Consider the following 21,987-nt stretch of genomic DNA (forward strand, 5'->3'; position numbering starts at 1 on the left):
CAAATGAAAGTTGCACAAGTCTCCGTTGGTAGCTAAGGAAACCATCACCTCAGCCTCCCACCTGCCCATCTGCCACACTCAAATCTTCTGTCTGACACCTCTAACCACTTCACTTTCCGGCTATCACCTCTCACCACAGAGCCTTGTGGCCTGGTCCCCCCTAAATAGGCCCCCAACACGCTCTGACTGGTCAGAGTCGGTTTCTATCTACTATGCTGGGATCCTGCTGGGTTCTGGAGTCTCAGACTCCACCCACCTTTTTTCTCTCTGTCTCAGGGCAGAGCCTAGGGTGATCCTATAGCACATCCTGGTACCTGAGGCAAACTTTGGTCATATAAGAACAGTAGTAGATCATACGAGTTACTTGTCTTGCTTCTGTGTCAGAAAAAGTGAGGAGAATAACTTAAGGGCCAGTGAGACTCTCATCAGGCAAAGAGGCTTGCTGCCATGCGTGATCCCTGGAGTTTGATCCCTGGGACCACATGGCAGATAGAGAAAAGCAATTCACACAAGTTGTCCTCTGACCTACACATGCATGGTGGGGAGTGCACATACATGTATGCATGCTTGCACACACACACACATACACACACACACACACCATATAAATAATGCATTTCAAAAGCACTTTACATCAGCTTACAAGAGGAAGGAAGGGTGTGTTCTGGCTCACAGTTTGGGCATGCAACCTTCATCAGGGTGCAGAAGTTACAGGGCAGGAGTTGGGGGCAGCTGAGCACATTGCAGCTGCAGTCAGGAAGTGGAGGGAGGTGGAAACTGGCGCTCAGCTGACTTTCTCCTCCGTGTTCAGGCTGAGAGCCCAGCTGGTGAATGGATGCTGCCCATGCTTTGGGTGGGTCTTCACACCCCAGTTAACATAATCCTTTGTCATGCGGCCCAAAGCTCTGTTTCCATGGTGATTCCTAATCACATCAACTTTACAATCAATATTAGCCATCAGAAGGGTTGCCAACCCTCAGCCCTCCCTCTAAGAACCCTGAGAGGTCTCTTGCATTGTCCCCACCCTTGAATATCAGCGTTCTGCAGCAATGCGGCCAGGCTGGGTGTCCACTTGAACCCTAACCTCCTCGCTGCTGGGGATGTGGGTTAACGTCTGAGACCACTTGACCGCCAGTGAAAAGTCTTAGCCCCTGTAAGGGGGTGGGCCTCGTCTGACCGACTGAAAGACTTAAAACCGAAATGAATGCTTTCTCTGAAGGTGACTAATTTCCACCTGCAACACGAGCTGTGGTCTGTGGGTCCTGCAGATGGCAGATGACGGGTCTTCTTGTTTCATTGATTATCCTACCCTTGCAGCTCCTGCGCCAGTGTCTCATGGAGGGCAGCTCGTTTCTGAGCACAGCTTCTTAATCTCTAGACCAGAGTGACTTCAACTTTTTCCACACGGGACCTCTGTTCACTCAAGAAATGTTTGTACAACCCCGGGAGTATGTGTATCAGACAGGTGTGCAGATCACACGCTTCCTGACAGTAAATCACGAAGAAATTTATTTTAAAATACTCCTTTAGTGTACAGATAATTTTATCATTTATTAAAGACTAGCAAGCTGGTATGCTAGTGAGGTGGGCGTGTTTTGTTTACATAAATGGTTAAACCTCCACCCAGTGTTTGATGCTTCAGGCCACAGCGCATCATCAATATTGCTCAGAGCTGATCAATATTTTGATTATAGTCATCAGTGGTGAGAATGTCACTTCACATAAATACAGACTTACAAAATGGCAGAAGTATGTTTAGGGCCATTTCAGAAATCTTTAGGAATTCTATCTTAATTCAATGCCAAAATTCATTCAGTTTTTTTTTTAATGAAACTGAAGTCAACCATGCAAACAGCAGTTTTAAAAAACAATACCATGGAAAGATATACTAGTTTGATAGTTACAAGCAGAGAAACGGTGGTGGGAAAATAGTAGAGGTGTTTGTTTTCTGTAATTAGTCTGCCAGGTTTCTAGAAAAGCAGAGAACTTCCGTGTGCAGCAGAATTGGGCACTTCACCGTACACAGCCATCTGGAGCTGGAGCTGTGGTTCAGGCAGGGTATGATTTGCATACCTGTCTGATATGTCCGATGCCATGCCCAGCTTTCCTATATGAGTTCTGAGGATGCACTCAGCCCCGTAGCATGGTGGCATGTTCGGTGTATAGTGAGTACCGTATGCCAGAATGAGGCCGCAGTGAAGACTCCCGGTATGATGCAGGTGAGTGCTGCCAGGAACATACCAGATTCATTCTAAGTTTGATTCGGGGGTTAATTTTGGGCCGTTGAGTATTTGGAAACTTTTTACTGTTGCCAGAATTCATGTTAACTCCACATCCAGTTACACAGATCCATGGAGAGATGGCTCTGTCAGTTGCATTTATGGTACAAGTCTGAGGATCTGAGCTTGAGGCCCCAGAACCCGTGCTTGCCTTTGTGTTAGGTATGCCTGAAATTTCCATGCGGGAGAGATGGACACAGGAGGAGCTCTGTGAAGTTGGTCTAGCCAAATTGGTAAGTTCCGGGTTTAGTGAGAGACCCTGTCTCAGAAAATGAAGATGGTGGGGTGGAAGGATGGCTTGGTAATTAAAATGCATGCTATGCAAGGAAGAGAACTGGGGTCTTGAACCCAGAACCAGGTAAGTGCTGGTGGGCACAGCTGTGCTATGCAAGTGAGAGAAATGGGTTCTCGAGCCCAGAACCAGGCAAGTGCTGGTGGGCACAGCTGCTCGTCTGTAATGCCAGCCCCAGAAGACAGAGATGCGATCCCCGGAGCAACCAGCTAGTGAGACGAGTCATACCAGTGAATTCAGGGTTTGACCGAGAGACCCTGCCTCAGAAGAACAAGGCAGAAAAGTGATTGGGGAAGATTCCCAAAATCAGCCATTGGCCTCCACATGCACACTAACACAGTGCATAAATGCACATGTGCATGCATATCTGCACACACACATGCACACACACACACACACAAACACACATACACAGTCTGGGCTACCCCATTGTGAGGTCATCCCCCACAGACTTTTAACCAGCTCTGCTCTGTGAGGACCTGCGGGCTGCATGTTACCATTTTCAGACAAAATTCTCAAGCACTGGAACCATAAGCCATTGCTCATTCATCATTTTAACACCGCAGCACCCAGCTCACAGGACTCAGGAAGAGTCTCCCGATGCAGTGCACAGGACTGAGGTTTCCCATGTTTTCAGAGCTGGAAGAAACTGCAGGGCTGAAGCTGGAGTAGGCACAGGCTGATGGGACAGCTCGGTGGGCAGAGGTCTAAAGGAACAAGACACTATGAGAAAGGGGCCACCAATGGCTGAGAGAGTGTCTAAGGACTCAGATTATCATGGACAGAAAACACAATGACGATTTGTAGTCTGGAGGCAAGAAAACCCTCCTTTTGCAATACAAGAAAAGGTCAGCATCACTTTCGAGGTTCACGAACAGCAGGAATACCAGAAGATGAAGAAGATGGTGGAGAGAAAGTTAGCATAGAAATAATCACATTTGAGCATCCCCAGAGCCAAACCTAAGTGCTGACTCTTTACACTGCAGAGCTAAGACAGGAAAATGGGAGATTTCAAAACCTATTTGAAAAAAGTCCCTATACATTTCTAGAAAAAAAAAACAATATTCTTTCATGTGTGAGAGAGAGAGAGAGAGAGAGAGAGAGAGAGAGAGAGAGAGAGAGAGAGAGAATACTTGCATGCACCCATGCATACATGTCTATTGGCCAGAAACTGCCATCATGTATATTCTTTTACTATGGCCACCTTATTTTGGGGGGACAGAGTCTCTCACTGAACCTGGAGCCCACTGACTGATTAGACTGGCTGGCCTGTGAACACTGGGGATCCTCCTCTCTCCATCGCCCAGCACTGATACATAGACGCAATGCCATGCCCAACTTTCCCATCTGAGTTCTGAGGATGCACTCAGATCCTCTCGCTTGCACCGCAAGCATCTACCTCCGGAGCTGTGTTGACGTCCCACCCTAACTTCTTTGACTAACAAACTTGCAGATGCCAGAAGTGCATCCCAGTTCTCACGAGAAGCAATGGAGGCCAGATAACAACAGTCAGCGTTTCCCCGGTACTGACTGTGAACTAACTGATGCTAACTCATGCGCACTGTCAGCGTGGGTACTGGTTGGTTAATCATCACCGCCACTCCATGAGCTAGGTGCTACCGTTCTCTCAACTTAAAGATGAGAAAACAGGGGGCTGGAGAGATGGCTCAGAGGTTAAGGACACTGACTGTTCTTCCAGGGGTCCTGAGTTCAATTCCCAGCAACCACATGGTGGCTCACAACCATCTAAAATGAGATCTGGTGCCCTCTTCTGGCATGCAGGCATACATGGCGGCAGAACACTGTATTGTATATGTAATAAATAAAATCTTTAAAAAAAAAAAAAGATGAGAAAACAGGAGCAGATCCAGAGTGTTGCTGGACTGAATAAATGCAGAATTAAAAGTTGAACCGTGGACTGTGAAGATTCTTCAGTCAGTAAATTACTACTTGCCTAAGCATTAAATCCTCACCAACACACACAGAGAGAGAGAGAGAGAGAGAGAGAGAGAGAGAGAGAGAGAGAACCCTGGCAGTCTCATGCCAAACATAGGACTTTGAATCTCTTCACTACACTCCGTCTCTACCAGGTAAGTTCAAATAGTTTTAAACTTGGAATTCTATATCCAGTCAAAGTGTCAACTGAGAGAAGGAAAAGAGAAATCACACTTAGAGAAAGACTGACATTTATTTCCTGTGCCTCCTCTTTGAGAAATTATTTGAGTATATATTTCAGCACAGTTCACTTGGAAACCACAAAGACTGTAGTCAAGGGGAATTAAATTAATTAGGGTTCTAATGTAAGGAAGCCCAGAGTGATCCATGTGGCGTTGGCCTAGGAAAAGAGAATGGAGAATCAGAGACCCAAGTAGGATTACACTGGGCAGAAGAAAGACTGGTCCCAAGGAATATAGGAAAGGAGCGGGAAGACATTAGGAGTCACGAAGAGGTGTGTGTTTGCTGCAGGGAGAGCAGGTGTAACACACCAGTGGTTGTTACAGTTATAAGAGCCCAAGATTCTGACGTACTCTCTAACAGAGGGATAGTCAGGTAATAGCGTTTCAAAGAAACATAAAAACAGTGTTTCAAAGAGTTGGGAGGAAGGGGCTTTGATAGGTTTTCAACATAAAGAAATGTCAAATGTTTGAGGAAACAGGATTAACCCAATTTAGACATTAGTGCTTGGAAACCACGTGGTACTCATGAGCATGCAGTTTTGCTTTTATGCACCAATTAAAAACAATATCCATGCATTCATATAATTTATATATTTGTATATATAATTTGTATTATATGTTTGCATGCACATACATACCAGCAGCAGCAATTTTATTTTTCTTCTGCTTTCATCTCCTGCCTCTGTATCTCTGGAAAGATGCTCTGTTTTTAAAGACCTATGACACTAGGTTTGATTTATTAGGATAAGCATGAATAATTTGGGCTATCAGTGGGTAAAGGTGCTTGCCACGAAGCCTGATGGCCAAGGTTTGCTCTCCAAACTCTTATAGTAGAAGGAGAGAACCTACTCCTGCAGGTTGTCCCCTTCCTCTGCCTGCACCGCAACACACACACACACGCACGCACACACACACACACACACACACACACACACACACACAATGTATAAATGATCCTGAGAACGGCCTGCTCATCTAAAGAACCTTACTCATGTCCACAGAGCCCCTCCACATTCTGGGCTTTAGGGTGTAAAGTGAGCGTTGAGGCCATTTTAGCTCTTCGGGCTTCAACTTTGGGTTCCCTTTGGCTCAAACTCAATTACTTCCAACATCAGATGTGGTGAACTCACTCCTCTCAGGAAACCCTTTCCCCTCTGAGACCAGAGACAGACTTGAATTCCAGTCATTGGCCTAGCATGGGAAGGCTGCTGAGATGCGATTCAGGGCAGTGGCCTCTGCTGGATATCAGTTGCCTTGGAAACTGGAGCATCAGCCCTGGACCCTTCCAGGCTCTGGGTCTCCAGGCTCATGAGTCCTCCCAGAGGGTGCTAAGCTAGGGTCCCCTTGGCCTGTATCCAAGGGAGAAGGATCAGTATGTGGGGAACCATATGGGCTTCCCAGTGCTTAGATGAGGCATTTTCTCTCCGCACCTCAATTTCTTCACCAATATAATGGGGACCACAATATTCAGAGCCTGGGTTTGTGGCAAGACAAGGGCGGCACACAGATGAGCTTCCTGGCGGAGTTCCCACTCTGTAGGAAAGGCATTCTCATGGTGCAGCTGGCCAAGACCTGGGGTTGTCTTCCAAGCTTGACCTAGCAGCTCTCTCATGCGCAGCCCAGTTCTCCGTGTTCCTGGTCCTCCTTGCCCAGATTCCTCTTGGGGATTTTGTTTTCATTGCAGTCTGCCAGTCTTTGTAGGGGCAGCAGCCTTTCTCTTTTCCAGATGTGTTCACACTTCTGGATATTTACTGAGCACGAAAGGTCCTCAAGAATCATCTCTGCCCCTAGAACGCTTTCCTGAGACACCCGTCACCTTCACACACACCTGTCTTGTTTTCACCGCTGTGATTAAAAAAAATACTTCAACAAAAAGCAACTTAAGGGAGAAAGGGGTTTATTTAAGCTTAAAGTTCCAGGGTGCGTTCCATCATTGCTGGGGAATCGAGTCACATCCACAGCCGAGAGCAGAGGAGAAACGCGCGCGATCACGCTCAATGGCTTGCTTGTTATGCTGGGCTCGGTTTCCTCATCTCTTCCATAGTTCAGGTCACCCAGCCTAGGAAATATTGTTGCACACACACACACACAGTGAGCTGAAACTTTCTCACACTGATTAACTTAACCGAGACAGTCTGCAACACACATGGCCACAGGCCAGCCTGAAATAGACAACCCCTAGTTAGGATTCTCTTCTTCGGATCATTCTGGCGGACATGAAGTTGACAGTTAAAGCTAATAATAAAAAAATAAAGTTCATAAAGTTCACCTCAGCACCCCTCCCTTTGGGCCCCCTCTTCACTCTTTGTGGCAGCTCTGATTGTGCCCATTTCATGGATGAACGAACTCAGGATGCAGAAACCATGGAAAGCTAGAGACACCTGAGCCCCCTAGCTTTACCCCTCCCCAGACCCCTTCCTGAGACCAAAGGGTAGACATCACACTCTGATGTCTGAACTAACCCCAAAGAATGTGACACCTTCACCTTGTCGGTGCTCTCCTGGAGCCTGCACCCCTGGCCCTGGCTTTGATGAGTTCATATTTTCTGAATCAAGGGTGGGGGGCTCACGCACAGGGAGCAGAATCCTTCCAGCAGGGGCAAGCCTGACACTCCGTTATGTTACAGAGTTGGGCGCAGAAGAGAGAAGAAGTATGGGGAGGCAGTCAAGGGCGGCTTTGGCCCTCTCTGATGCACACGTTCCTGTTTGGTCACTCGGTAAATGACATTGTAGACATCGGCACCTCCCTACGGGATGCCCATGCTGGCCTGAGTACTCTCCGGGTTCTGCTCTTGTTCAGGTCTCCTTCTTTGCCTCCTCCCACTTTATGAGAAGCTGAGACTTTGTTTTCCAGCCCCCTCATCCCTCTCTTTCTCTTTATCCCTTCTCTCCTGTGCGATCTGTCCCCCACCAGCCTTATTCTAGGGATCTGCTGGCACCCAGTTGGGAATCCCTCCCCAGCCTTCCTAGGAGGTCTTTCCACTTTACAGGGCAGTGTGAACCGTGCAGGAATTTGGAATGTGCTGATAGTGGTGGAATTCTGGGCATCTGAGGGTCAGACTTGTCAGTGGCATCTGGCCTCCCAGACTCCACCAGACTAAAGATTTGGCATGTTCAGAAGGCTGTAGATTTACTCACAGTACTTGGAGCCTGGTATCAGTCTCGTTGGCAGCATACATGCCTACCTTCTTCCTAGCTCATGGAAAACTAGCTGGGACCAGAATTGGCAAAACTGGTCAGGACCTCAGTAGAGTGGACAGAGTGCAACAACCCCCGTGTTCCAAGAGTCAGACATTGTCCATTCCTCCGCCAGCCTTGTTAGTGCCGGCAGTGGACGGAAGAGCAGGTACCTAGCGGACCGTTCACCCACCTCTGCCAATGCCTAAAGGGTTCCTTTCTCTTGGGGTTTCATTGAGCTGACCCTTCCCTCCTGGGAGCAGTGACCTCACCTGGAAGATGAGGAAAATGGAACTTCACAGGCTTACGAAGTTTCCTAGTGGCATTTCTGTCAGTGACTTCCACGAGGTGACTTGTAGATGCCCTGGCATAGACAGAGGTCTCTGCCTTTATTCTTCACTTGTTAGAGAATGTGTCAGCCATCAGTACCGTGAGCAGAGTCCTCATTCGAACGGCGGCCCCTCCCCTAAGCTTGCACACCCATGACTCACCCTCTGTGAGAGAGAGCTTCTGTGTATCATGCATGCATCATAAAAGGTAATATGGTCACTGTGAGGAGAAGCGGCCCAAATGACTCTGAGACTATCTGATTGTGTCTTCCCCCATCTACCCCAGGAGCAATCACAGAAAAGAAGGGTTAGTTCTGCAGTACCTGCCTCAGGGTCTGTGCCTTGGCTTTGCCACTCCAAGCCTCTAAAGCCCCTGGCTAGCCTCGCTACCTCAGTGTACCACTGTGGGAATAACCGCTGGCATCTCGCCGGCCTCCGCATGCTGCACGGCTGCTCACACATGCAGCGTTTACTGCGCGCTCCTAGGAAGTAGGTGCAGCCAGTCGGCATTCCACTTTGAAAAGCAAGGAGACCGCACAGCCTGTACGGCCACAGAATTCGAGAGCTACAGAGATCCAAGCCAAAAAAAAAAGTGGAGCTAGGAAGATGGTACAGCGGGTAAAGTGCTTCTGTGCAAGCATGAGGACCCCAGTTCTCTCCCCAGACATCCATGCAAAAACAAAAATGCCAGGCATGGTGGAGTGTACTTGAATTCCAGGGCAAGGGAGTTTGAGACAGGTGGATCCCCGGGGTTTCCCGGCAGGCAGCCTGGCCTAATCAGCCAGCTCCAGATCAGTGAAAAGGCCCTGGCTCAACAAACAAAACAAACAAGCAAACAAAAAACAAACACAAAAGATGCAACAAATCAGGATGAGTGGTGCCTGAAGAACGACACCCAAGGTTGACTTCTGGCCTACACACAAATATTTACTAATATCCACATGAACATGCACACACACACACACACACATTACATATATGTAATATATACATATAAATGCGTATAGGTTTATGTCTCTTATTTTTACATGTTTATGTCACATTGCACAGTTAAAAGGGAATTCCATTATATTCAACAAGCCCTATTGATTGTAATCTTATTTTTTTTCCAGCCCTTGTTCTTCCAGTAAGTGTTGGGACAATAAACTCAGACCTATGTAACCCTCCATCTGGAGATACATTCACAGAGAAAAGTTCTTTAAAAATGGAATTGTAAACCAGTATAATGGCACACACCTTGAATCCCAGAACTCAGGAGGCAGAGGCAGTTGGATCTCTGTGAGTTCAAGACCAGCCTGGTCTACACGGTGAGTTCCAGGACAACTAGAGCCACATAGTGAGACCCAGTCTTGAAAATAAATAAATAAAATTTTAAAGTAAAATTGTAAGGTCAAAGGATGTATGTGGTTTTATTGTGTTATAATTTTTTTTAAACTTTTTACACCACTGATTTATTTTTGTCTGTGTATCAGCCCGTGTGTGTCTTACTCTGTGTGTGTGTGTGTGTGTGTGTGCTACTAGGCACATGTGGAGGTCAGAATACAACTTCCAGGTGTAGGTTTGTTCCTTCCACTATGTGGGTTCCAGGGATCAAAGCCAGACCATCAGACTTAGCAGCAATAGCCTTCCTACTGAGCCATCTCTACCCGTTTTTAGTTACTGCATTTTATTTATTTATTTTGTGTGTGTGTTTTTGTGTCAGGTGAGTTCATGTGCCGTGACACTCAGTGGGAACTGAAGAACAGCTTAGGGGGGCTAGTTCTCTTCTACCGTGTGGGTCCTGGAGATAAAAGTCGGGCCAGCCAGCACACTCACCCAGCAGGCCATCTATTATTCGGGAGTTCAAGAGTACAACTCAGTACGTTCTGCACATGCATGCACACCTGTGAGCAGGTAAGGGATGGGCTAGTGTGCTCTCTTTCCATGCCCGCTCCTGCCTCAAGCCACACAGATGCCTGTCTGCTGATTTACTAATCTGACCTCCATCCCACAGACTGGTTTTTCCTTGTTCTGAGCTTTGTATGACTAGAATCATAAAGAACGTGAGCACTCTGTGTGCGGCTTCTGCTCCTGTGTGTCTCATGGTGTCACTGTGGTCAGCTGCCCCTCTTTCATTTACGTTGCAGGGGTGTGCAGCAGTGTAAGAACACACCACAACCCACTTCCCTGTTTAGGTATGGATAGGCATTTGCGTCCTTCCCAGTCTTTGGCCAGTGTTAATTATCTTGACGCAGACAGCCACTGGGGAAGGGGGGCATCAAGCTCACTTCTAGCAGTCATGTGTCTAGGGGTAGAATTGGTATGTATATCTCCTCTGTTTTATGGGTATTGCCAAACTGTTCTCTGTGAAAGTGGGTCAGTGCAAGGAAGGGCCCATCCCATCACTCTGTATGCAAAGTATCAGGCTTAGCATGGTGCCTGGGATAAAGCCCAGTTCACCCACATAGCCTCAGCTCCGGTAGTGATAAAGTTTGCTTTGTGACCCTCCAGCCCCATTCCCAGAAAGACACTGTGATGTTGCCAACATCTCTCTCCAGTTGATCAGGTGACAGCAAGGAGAAATAAGTGAATCCTTCCACCTCAGAGAAGCATCTTCAGGGGCTAAAGAGAAGCCGTTCTGTTGACCTCAGTGAAAAGTTTCTGCACCCTGATAAGCCCCTTGGCAGATGCAATAATTCAAATCAGACCAAATCAAACCAAATTAGGGAAAAAGCCCAGGATTAATGGATACCGATTCTCACCAATGGCTTTCCAGCCCCCCAGAGAGAAGCTGGGGAAGAAAGATGGGAAAACCTTGTGTTTGTTCTATGGGATGCAGTTTAAATACCCTATGGGAGTGGTCTTGAGCATCTCTGGGGAGGAGGTCATTGTTTGGCGGGTTTTCTCGGGGGTGGAGTCTGGACTGAGGCAACTCCCAGGGGAGGGGGCACCCTCTCCTTGGCCTTTCTGAAGCCCTTAGACATAAATCCACGGTTCTTAAGCTCAGGCTCACATACAGATGCTCTGAGGGAACTTTGCAGAACTACCAAACTTAGCGCTCTACTCCCAGGTCTGAATTAGGGATGGGTTGGAGTCTGGGTATGGGTGTCTTAGGAGTGTCCCAGGGAGCTCCAGGGGCATGCCAGGTTAGGATGCACTGAAGACATCATTGCATGCCATATTCAGAGTAACCCTGCATGGGAAAGGATGGAATGAGGCTGGCCTGGGGCTCTTCTAGTGTTTGAGGATAGTGATGGTGCTTAGTTCCTGCCCGCAGAATTGGGAGAGCCTTGTGAGGGAGCCTTAGGACCACCCTGTGCAACCAGAAACATAGCCAGGACTGTGCCTGGCAGACCCTAGTCTATGATGACCCCAACCGCAGCAAGCTCAGTGCAGCAAGGACCCAAAGACCCACAGACCCCGCTACATCTTGACCCCACCAGGCTGAGTAAAGGAAATGGAAGGCAATGTTAGTAGCAGACATGTTTGCTGGTGAGTGATGTCCCAAACCTTTCATCATTCTCCAGTGTCTCCCAGTGAATGACACTTGCAATCACAGCCTTTCAAGTTGTTGAAATTAACAGTGCCTCCATTTTCTGGAGAAGGAAACTGAGTCCCAGAGAATCTAAAGGTGGCAGAATCAGGACCACCTCTGTCTCCCAAGTTCCATGAAATACTTGAGGCTTCCTTCTCAGGAGACAAGGCAGTCTTGGCCTCTGCCTACAGAATGGAGCTAGGGAAGTGGGCGGAGGAAAAGTCCCAGAGGAATAAGAATTGTTTTAGTTGGATTGTCTGCCCTCTTATAGGGTAACCAGGACATAAAAGCAAGTGGAAGTGAAGTAACCCCAAAACTCATCGCCCAGATGTAAACAGCAGGGGTTTGGGGGGCTATTCTTGCAGTGTAACCTATGTCCATCGCCATTCATACAGGTCCAAGGAAGTGTGATTTTCCATCCATGCATCATGCTGCTTGGCCACCTTCCTTTCTACTTACTAGTGTGTTGAGGAGCCACGTGTCCGGCCTATATGGCAGCCTAGTGTCCTGAAGATGAACCATATAGTCAGCAGACTTCTGTTGTCGCTGCTTTTTTAAAAGGTTTATTCTATCTATCTATCTATCTATCTATCTATCTATCTATCTATCTATCTATCATCTATCTATCTATCATACGTGCTCGTGTGTGTGCGCATGCATGCATGCACACACACACACACACACACGAGTGCAGAAGCCAAAAGAGGATATCAGTTATTCTGGAGCCAGAGGAGCCAGAGGAATAGGAGATTGTGAGCTGCCAGATAAGGGTGCTGGGAATTGAACTCTAGTCCTTCAGAAGAACAGTGTGGTGGTTTAAAAGAAAGGATCCTGATAGGAAGTGGCACTATTAGGAGCTGTGGCTTTGTTGGAGGAAGTGTGTCACCATGGGGTTGGCCCCCAATATCACAGTTGCTTCTGCTCCCTGCAGATCAAGATGAAGACCTCTCGGCCTCTTCTCCAGCACCATGTCTGCCTGCATGCTGCCATTTTTCCCGCCAAGATGACAATGGACTGGACCTCTGAAACTATAAGTCAGCACCAGTGAAATGTTTCTCTTTATGAGAGTTGCATTGGTCATGGTCTTGCCTTGGTCTCTTCACAGCAATAGAAACCCTAAGAGAAACAGTTTGGGCTCCGTGGTTAAGAGCCCATCTCTCCAGCCTCCTAACTGAGCAGAGAATAAGGATTTAAATATAGTTCTGTGAGAAGCTTAGGAGTAAATATGAGGGGGTTATAAGATAAACAGTGGTTAATGTGAGTGTGTGTGTGTGTGTGTGTGTGGTGTGAATGTGGTCTTCATGGGCTGACATTGACATAAATAGTTTCATTTAACACCACAGAGATCTCGTCCCCCTCTCTTACTCTTGGTCTCTGTTTCAGTCTCTCTGTGTCTTTGATTCTTTGTGTATCTCTCTCTCCCTCCCTCCCTCCTTCCCTGTCTCTCTCTCCCCACTTTTTCAAGCACACACCCCATTTGCCGATGAGTAGTGCAAACCCCCCATTAGCAGAGCTGGTCATAGCTGGAAGGTGAGACCACACAGCCAAGAGCCAAGGTTGGATGCAGGCCTGACTGTCTCAGCTGAGTCTCGGGTTTGCTCTTAGCATCCATCTCCTGTGAACAACGACACACATATACACACACTGCAGTGTGCACACGCACTGGCCAATTTCACTCTCCCTTCCTCTGCTCCCAGGGTGCTGGGGCAGGAACTGAAGCCGCATGTCCAGAGGCAGGCATAATTGAATAGCTGAAGGCATTACCTCCTTGATTAAACTGGTTGTTCATTTGAAGGGCCAATTAACCCAGCTAATACTCCAGGCCAGCCCAGCAGGTCCAACCCATCAAAGGATATATTAAGCCAATAATGAAGTTGCTGCATTACCCTTACTGAGGAGAATGGAGCTCTGCCTTATCCCAGGTCAGGCTGGGGTCATGGACACTTCCTAGCAATGAGACTCGAGTCTACTCACTGGTGTAAACATCTCTGAGCTCGGTTTTAAGGATGAATGTGTTCCTGCATCCTAGGAAGATCTCTCTCAGGGGTGACATGGCTTCTTCCTGTGGTGATTTCCCACACCTATGTAGGCCTCTTGCAATGCCACAGCTACCTTGTGACAGTGGAGGGTCATTGCCGGCTCTGCCTTTCCTCTGGATCTTTTACTTTCTCACAGCGTCCTTACTTATGGTTTGAATCAGTTGGGTTGATTCCAAAGCACACTCGAGTAGAGTCTGGGGCCACACTCCGGCTGAGGGGGCTCAGTCTCCCCATGCTACCCAGAGAGGGTTTATAAAGCTATCCTCTGGAGTCTGAACTCCTTTGGAATGTTCTGGGTCAAGAAAGCACAGCCCCAGGCTGGGTTTGAGTTAGCTCCATATGCTGGTTGTGTGGCTTTGAAGCAAAGAAAACATCCCTCCTCTAGGGCCTCATTGATTTCTCTACAGAACTGAGATTAAAAGGCCCTGTGTGTTCTTCACATGGGTGGTAGAAACATAAAAATAAACACTTTTCCTAAAAAGCTCTGTAAATACCAATGTTCTAGGCACTGTAACCCATTTTCCCCATACTTGAACAAGTGGCCTCCTTTTGATGTGAACGGCAAGTCTCAGATAAGGGCCATCTTCAAAGGCTTATTTGTCACATATTGTAGGCCCCTCTGAGGAACCCCGACAGCCTCATGTATGCCTGTGTGACAGGCCTCTCTGGGGAGGAAGGAGAGCCAGGTTTAGCTAGCGACTGAGGTCAGACAGCTCTGGTTCAGAGTCATGCCTGACACCAGTGGCTGCCAGCTGTGCTGGATCTGATGCGGGGCCAGGTCTTTTCTGAGTTTTTTATTGTTGGTCCATTCATTAGAAGGGCACCAAACAGGGGTGACATTTCTTCCATGTGTGAGTCTCCAGTGGCCCTGACTGGAACAGCTTTTGAGAGGCAGAGAGAAGCTGAGTTCCCCCATATGACTCATGGCAGAGGGTCACAAAGCCCTTGTCCTGCATCTCCCATGGGTCACTTTCCTGTTAATGGTTCCATTCAACAGGGCTTGTTTTACAGGGGCTGTCTCAGAAGACTGCGGAGCCTTCTGCTGCAGACTAGATTTTGGCCTTGAAGATGCTCACAGTGGGCTTTTCGGAAGACAAACATTGTTAGCCTTCTGATGGCTTTAACTTTAAAATCCCTCCCTTCCTCCCTCTCCCTCCCCACCCCCAAACAGTGTTAACCTTCTGATGGCTTTAATTTTAAAAGATCTCTCTCCGTCTCCCTATTTTTTTAAATTCTGTGTATATGGGTCTATGCACACGTGTATGCGGGTGCTCTCCAAAAGTCCAGGAGAAGGGGTCAGATCCCCTGAAGTTAGAGTTACAGGCCGCTGTGAGCTGCCAGATATGGGTGCTGGGAACCGAACTCAGGTCCTCTGCAAGAGCAATATAGGCTCTTAACAGCTGAGCCGGCTCTCCGGCTCTTGGCTTTGACTTCTAAACCTGTTCTATTTAGGAGCTCCAGAACTTTCTTTGACTTTTAGGTCCCTGGTGGTTCCTTTCTCATGGCAAATGAAGGGGACCTCCTGTACCTGCTCTGTGTCACCTGCTGATGTCATTCCAGGTGCCAAACATCTTACCTGCTGGTCTCCCAGGAAATACAACATAAGGCCACAGGGGCAAAAATAAGTTGTTTAATTAAACCTTAGATGCCGAAGTTAAAAATACACAGCTCCAAATAACTGTTACCCATTCCTCAGTAAAATTTAAAGTCTGCATCTTTGGCATCTTAGGTAAACAGACAGACAGACAGACAGACACAGAGAGAGAGAGAGAGAGAGAGAGAGAGAGAGAGAGAGAGAGAGAGAGAGAGAGAGAACAAGGTGTATGTAGGTTATAGGAGCCTATGAATATATATATACATATACATATAGATGAGAGATAGAGAGATAGAGATAGATAGATGATAGATAGATGATAGATAGATAGATAGATAGATAGATAGATAGATGCAGGTTCTGTACGCACTAGAAGTATGCACATGTCTTGGCATGCATGTTCAAGTGGATCCACACATATGTACACTTCTGTCTGCTAATGTGGACAGGGCAAATTCACAGAGATGTGGTCTGAGGATATGGGTACATCCTTGTGGGAAGGGGCCCATGTTGTCCCACCATTTGGGTGGAACAGGAGCTCTATGGGGTGGGGGCTAGAGTATTGAGCCGTGTGAGCAAGTTCCTGGGAGAACCACTCACAAGACAAGCTGCACTGATTCAGAAGAGAGCTTCCTGTTCCAGCAGAATCTATAGACTGACTGACAAAGCTTGTTTTCAAGGGGCAAGGATGGCCATTTTACGATGAGGTAAAAGCTGACCTTCATTTATCTCTATTAAAGACTTTACAAATGATGTATTGATTATAACGAATAGAAAGGAAAACCACCCTACCATCTCATGTCAACTGTAAATCATCTGATATTAAGGATTAGGATATCCTGAGCAAGAATTGTGGTTTAAAAATGCAGAAATAAATTTTTCAATACTGAAGAATCAATAAACTACACTCAGGTTGAGATGAGAAGCTGTATGTAAAAGGGAGCTGGAGTCACAGATGCATATAGAGCTGTGTGTTTATTCATGTGTGTGTATGTGGTCACTGTTATATGTGTCCAATAAACCATGTCTGTGTGTCAGTAAGAAAGTATGTGTACACGTGCATCGTCTATATGTGTATGTATATATACATGTGCATGCTAAATTTTCTTTGTGTTTGTTAAAGTGTATGTCTATGTCTCTGTGTGCATGTAAGTGTGTATGAGTGTCTATATTATCTAACTGTGGGCATGAAAGTGTTTGTGTAACCCTGGACACACACACACATCTGGGCCTCATTGTAACTTCTGGTGTCCTCCTCTCCTTCCCCTCCCCTCTCCCCCTCCTTCTCCTCTTCCTTCTCCTTTTCTGAAAGTTCACACACTAACATCTCAGGCTATCTCCCCTAAGACTCCCTCAGGTTCAGTCTTCTCTGCTGCCCACACAGTGTCCCAGACTCACAAGCAAATCTAGGAGAGTCACCTCTGCCATATCCTCAGCCGTCTCTGGCCCTTAAGACTGTAACTTTGAGACAGTCCCTTCTCCTGGACTCCAGCCAGAAAAATCAGGCAGCAAGAGACTCCTCTAGCTTAGTTATCTGCAACCTGAAGGTGCCCCTGCTCCTGGTGAGCCGGTGAGCTGGTGAGCTGGTGAGCCTGGTGGGCTGGCGAGCTGGTGAGCTGGTAAGTTGGTGAGCCAGCGGGAGCTGGAAAGTGCTCTGTGAGCCCAGAGATGTTCAAACAAACTCCTCCAGATTAAACACCTTGGGGGAAAACATGGTAGTGTCCCAGTGTTCAGCCAAGAGTTTAGCAGGGAAAATATTTCAGGTGTATGTGTGGTGTGTGTGTGTGTGTGTGTGTGTGTGTGTGTGTGTGTGTGTGTAAACAGAGCCGTGTGGAACAGGCAAGTCTAAAGCAGCAGAATCTGCCCTTGGAGTCTCCCCACCCCACGCCCCCTCCACCGCCACATACACCTTGGCTACGCCACGCTATTGCTTGTGAGGACTTAGGTGTCACAGTGCACAGTTCTCCAGAGCTAATGAGACTACAGCAAACCACCTGCATTTGCAGTGCCCCAGAGGTCCTTGGGTATGGTGCAAGGCCAGCTGATCACCTCTGCCTTGGAGGCCGCTCACCCTGCAGTTGTCCTGACAGAAAAGCTCTCCCAGAAGGCAGCTCTGGGGTCTTCTGCCTTGCCTGCTGCTGAGCGTCTTATAGATTGTAGTGCTGCACATTCCCAGTGCCTCTGGTTCTGGAGGGCTGGGACTGGGCTTGGAAGTCACATAGAGAACCAGCTCCCAGGTCCTGGCCCTAATGCTTGGTGCTTGGCCTTGGCTGAACCCAACCCCAGGAGGCTGCAGCAACAGCCTTGCCTATGTGTGCCAGGCTTCCAAAGGCCCAGCCACAGACTATGCTCAAATAACCATGGTCCAGATGAAGAATCCCTAGCTTTCCCTGGGACAACCTTATCTTTCAGGTTGACTCTAAGACCCAATCTAGAAGTCAGGCCCAGTGGTATGGGCCTGTAATCCCAGCTACTTCAGGAGCTTGAGGCAGAAGGATCCTGAGTTCAAGGTCTGCCTGGGCTACAGAGAAGCTAAGACAAGTCAACTTTGACACTGTCTCAAAAGCAATAAAAAGGGCTTAGGTTGTAACTCAGTGGTAGAATATTTGCCTAGGACAAGTAAGGTGTGAGAGAAAAGTGAAGGAGAGAGAGAGGGAAAGAGGGAGGAAAGGAGGGAGGGAGAGAGGGAGGGACAGAGGAAGGGATGGAGAGAGGGAGGGACAGAGGAAGGGATGGAGAGAGGGAGGGAGGGAGGGAGGAAAGTAGGGAAGACAAAAAAGAAAGGAAGTGAGGGAAAAAAGAGGAGGGAGAAGGAGGAAGTAGGAAGGAAGGAAGGAAGGAAGGAAGGAAGGAAGGAAGGAAGGAAGGAAGGAAGGAAGGAAGGAAGGACTTGATTGTGACCTTTCTTCACCCAAGGCTTCTCACTGCCTTTATCACGGCTCCCCAATGCTGCATGGGAGACCCCCAGCCCAGGCCAGGCCAGCCACTCCTGCCTGCAGCCTTCCCTGTCACCCTCTGCAGAAGAGCCCCTTCTGAGGTGCTCTTACTGCTCCCACCTACTCCCTCCCCCTGGGCCAGCTGAACAGTTCACTTCTCATGGTTCTGACCTCTCAGAAGCCCAGGTCCCCCGTCATTCCCCTCCTCCAGGGGTGCAGCGGTTGAATTGGTCTGGCTCGCCCTTCAGCGCTGTAAACCTGCGTGTCTACCTGGGGCCGGCTATGTAATAGGTGCTCAATAAATATTTGCCGAGCAAATGAGACAACACACACTTTCCCAGCCTCGGGGATTCTATTTAAGTCTTCATGATCAGCGAGTCAGCAGGCTGGTCAGGCTAGTGGTCTGTAATTGAAAATGGACAGAAAAGGCAAGGCAGTCCTTCATGCCTGTAGCATGTGTGTAACACGGGTGCAGCATATGCCTGTCTGTTCAGTGATAGTGCTGTGGGAAAGTCAGAGGTTACCTCGATTTTGAACTTGGAGCCATGCTGGCCTGTAGCCCTTATTAACAACTTGGTGTAACTCCTAAGAACCTGGTTCTCTTCCTACTAAGGCCCCCTGCAGAGGTCCACTCAAGATGGGACAGGCTAGAAACTTGAGTGGTTGGCCATAGAAAATGGGACAAGGACCCTCAATTGTTGAAGTTTGACTAGGAGATGTTCATAAAGAGCCTGGCTCCTCAATCTAATCATGATGTCCCATCCATGAGCTGGCCCTCACCATGGGCCAACTCCTTCTTGTCCTCAGGTGTAAGAGAGCAAGGCTGATGAGTCTTGGGGCAGGGGGTGTTCGGAACAGCAGAACCAGCTGGTGACACTCTGTTCTCTGCCTTCTCCTCCTGGGGGACACTAAGTTCCCATCTCCATTTCCTTGATTCCTACAAGCACCCAGCACGGGACAGATCTACAGTGCTTCATAACATCAGGTGGTCCCTCATGAGCCCAGAAATGCGCACTGAGGAGGGCTGCAATAGCTCCCTTTCCTCCCACGAATCTGTGCTATCCTGAGGCACAGCACGCTGGAGTCTACCTCTAGACCTGGGGTATGTGTACCCCCAGTCCTACCAGCAAGCGCATCGCAGAGAGGCTGGGATCTGTGCTGTTTGCCATTCCTGGTCACGTGTGAGAGGAGTGCAGCCGGCAGCGCTGGTGCTGAGGGAGGTGCAGGCTGGCAGCGTGCAGCAGGCGTTCCTTCCCAGAGAAGGGGAACAAGCTGTTCTTTCCCTACCTACCTTAACAGCCGCTCCTGCAATTGAGCTGTTCCCAGGCTTTCGCCCTAAGCTACGAGGAGTAGATTGGATGGAAATCATCAAGCCTCCTCGTCTAGAATAAATATTCTTGAAATGGAGCAAGTTATAAATAAGCAAGCAGCAATATCCTGTGTTATGAATATATAATTTCCATCTTTAATAGCTGACTAGGCCTCAGGGACTGTCTGAAAATGGCCTGTCTGGCCCTGATATTTTATATTTTAAAAAGGCTCCCTAACTTTTGTTTCTCAGCCCTTGGACAAAGATGTCTCTAGGGAAATGATGAGAGTTCCAAGTCTCGGTGAGGCCGTGTGCAAGGGCAGGTGCTTTTTTTACTCTCTGAAGATTCCAGAAGCTGCAGAGGTTTATATGGAATTGGAGTCAGGACTTGGAAGGGCCAAGCTCCTCTTACCCAGCCCTTCCTTCCATAGACTATGTACCAGAAGCCAGAGGGGCAGAGTGACCACAGCTGTCCCTCTCTGAGCCCCTGGCTTGAATAAGCCCAGAGACAGTATGCTTGGTCATCTTACCTTCCAAAGACAGTGAATCTTCCCCCACCTCCAAAGATGTCAACTACAGGGTCAGCCAGCCCAACATGCTTGTTCAACTGCCTAGCCAATGTTAAGCAGTTTGCGACACTTAGAAAAATGCTATGCCCTTAGCTGAGAGAAGAGCCACATTGCTGTAGTCCCAGCACTCAGAAGGCAGAGGCATGAGGTCAAGAGTCAGAAGCTAGCCTGGTCTACATAGGGTGATTCTGTCTCAAAAAAAAAAAAAAAAAAAAAAAACCCGGCCAAGTGGAGAAAGTAAGAAAGGCCAGCAGTCCGGATATGTAGCTGAGGGGGTAGAGCACTCCTTTAGCATGCGCAAGGCTCCCTGGATTCGATCACCACTGCTTCATAAACCTGGTGTGTTGAGGCTCACGTGTGATCTCAGCCCTTGGGAGGTAGAAGCTGGAGTATCAGAAAGTCAAGGTCATCTTTGGGTTCAGGTAAATTCCAGGTCAGCCTGGGACACGTGGGATCCCATCTCAGGAAGGGAAGGAGGGAGGGCGTGAACACTGTCTCAGAAGCTTTAGTGCAGCCCTAGAAGACAGCTCTGCCCCCATTTGAAAGACGAGAATAGTGATTTTTTTGCCGAGGCGATTAGATAATGCGCCCACAGAGGGAGGAGCATCAGAGCAAAGACCCTCTCAGGGGAAGCCTCTTTTCGGGGCTCCTTGTTGCTTTCTTGAAGGATGACCCGCTTTCCGAGGATCAGAGTAAGTTGGCAAGAAATGAGTTCAGCCGCAGGTCTCCTGATGATGGGGGGGGGGGGGGGTGAAGGGTGTTATTGCCTGTGCAGTGTGCATGTTAAAATGTAAATGTCCTCTCCTGCGATTCCCAAGGTACACTCGTAATTATGAGCCAGCGTCTGAGGTTCTGATTTTGATGGCATTAGCTTTAATGGCCTTCTTTTTTTTTTTTTTTTTTTTTTTGAAGTCGTTTAATTACTAATCAGCGCTGCCTTGCAAGCTAATGTGGTCCGCGTTGCTTCTCTTCTGGGAGGAGGACTCCCTAGGCAGGGCAGCTGAGGAGCCTACCAGGGCCTTCTGCTGGGCCAGCTGCTCTCTGCCACAGTGGGAGTCTCCCACCTCTAATCGCCAGGCCTCCCTGCCACTTCACACTCTAAAAGTATAAGATCATCTTTGGAAGGCTCCTTAGCAATTGGCTAGCTCGACCTTACAAAAAGGGGAAACCGAGGCTCTAGGAGGTGCCACGGATTTCTAGGACGAGACTATGTGGGAGCTTTTCCCCCCTCTTCTCGCTAATTTCTATCACATAAACTCAATTAAATTTCCAATTTCCATAGTTTAAAACTTTCCAATGTTAAAAAACCCCATTTTCAGAAACTAATTTGGGCCTCATTCTCATTAACAGCTTGGCAACAGTCACGCAGCGAAGATCTCTCGGGTTAAAGAAAGAGGCTTGGCTGGAAAATGGGGATGTCTGTGGGCCCCTGCTTTGCGTCTCTGGACAAGTGGAGTCACCCCGCTGTTTGATTGGTTTCCCTCTACAAGCTAATGAAAGGGATGGCATTCTCTGGGTATCACTCCAAACACTACTCTGTAAAGCCCTCTGTGGGGCACTGGGTGTAGCAAGGTGGACATAATTTCGGTTTCGGGAAGGGGGCGGTTCAAAAGGTCACGTGGTCAAATGTGGTGGTTTGAATGAAAACAAACCGCATAGGTGTAGATGTTTGGATGTTTGGGCACAGGTTGGGGGACTGTTTGGGAAGGATTAGGAGGCCCTGTTTGAGCAGTGGTGGCCTTTTTGTAAAAGGTGTGTCCGTGGGGATGGGAT

Source organism: Alexandromys fortis, unplaced genomic scaffold (genome assembly GCF_014885135.2).
Source record: "Alexandromys fortis isolate MF-2015 unplaced genomic scaffold, M_Fortis_MF-2015_v1.1 scaffold_70, whole genome shotgun sequence".
NCBI lineage: Eukaryota > Metazoa > Chordata > Mammalia > Rodentia > Cricetidae > Alexandromys > Alexandromys fortis.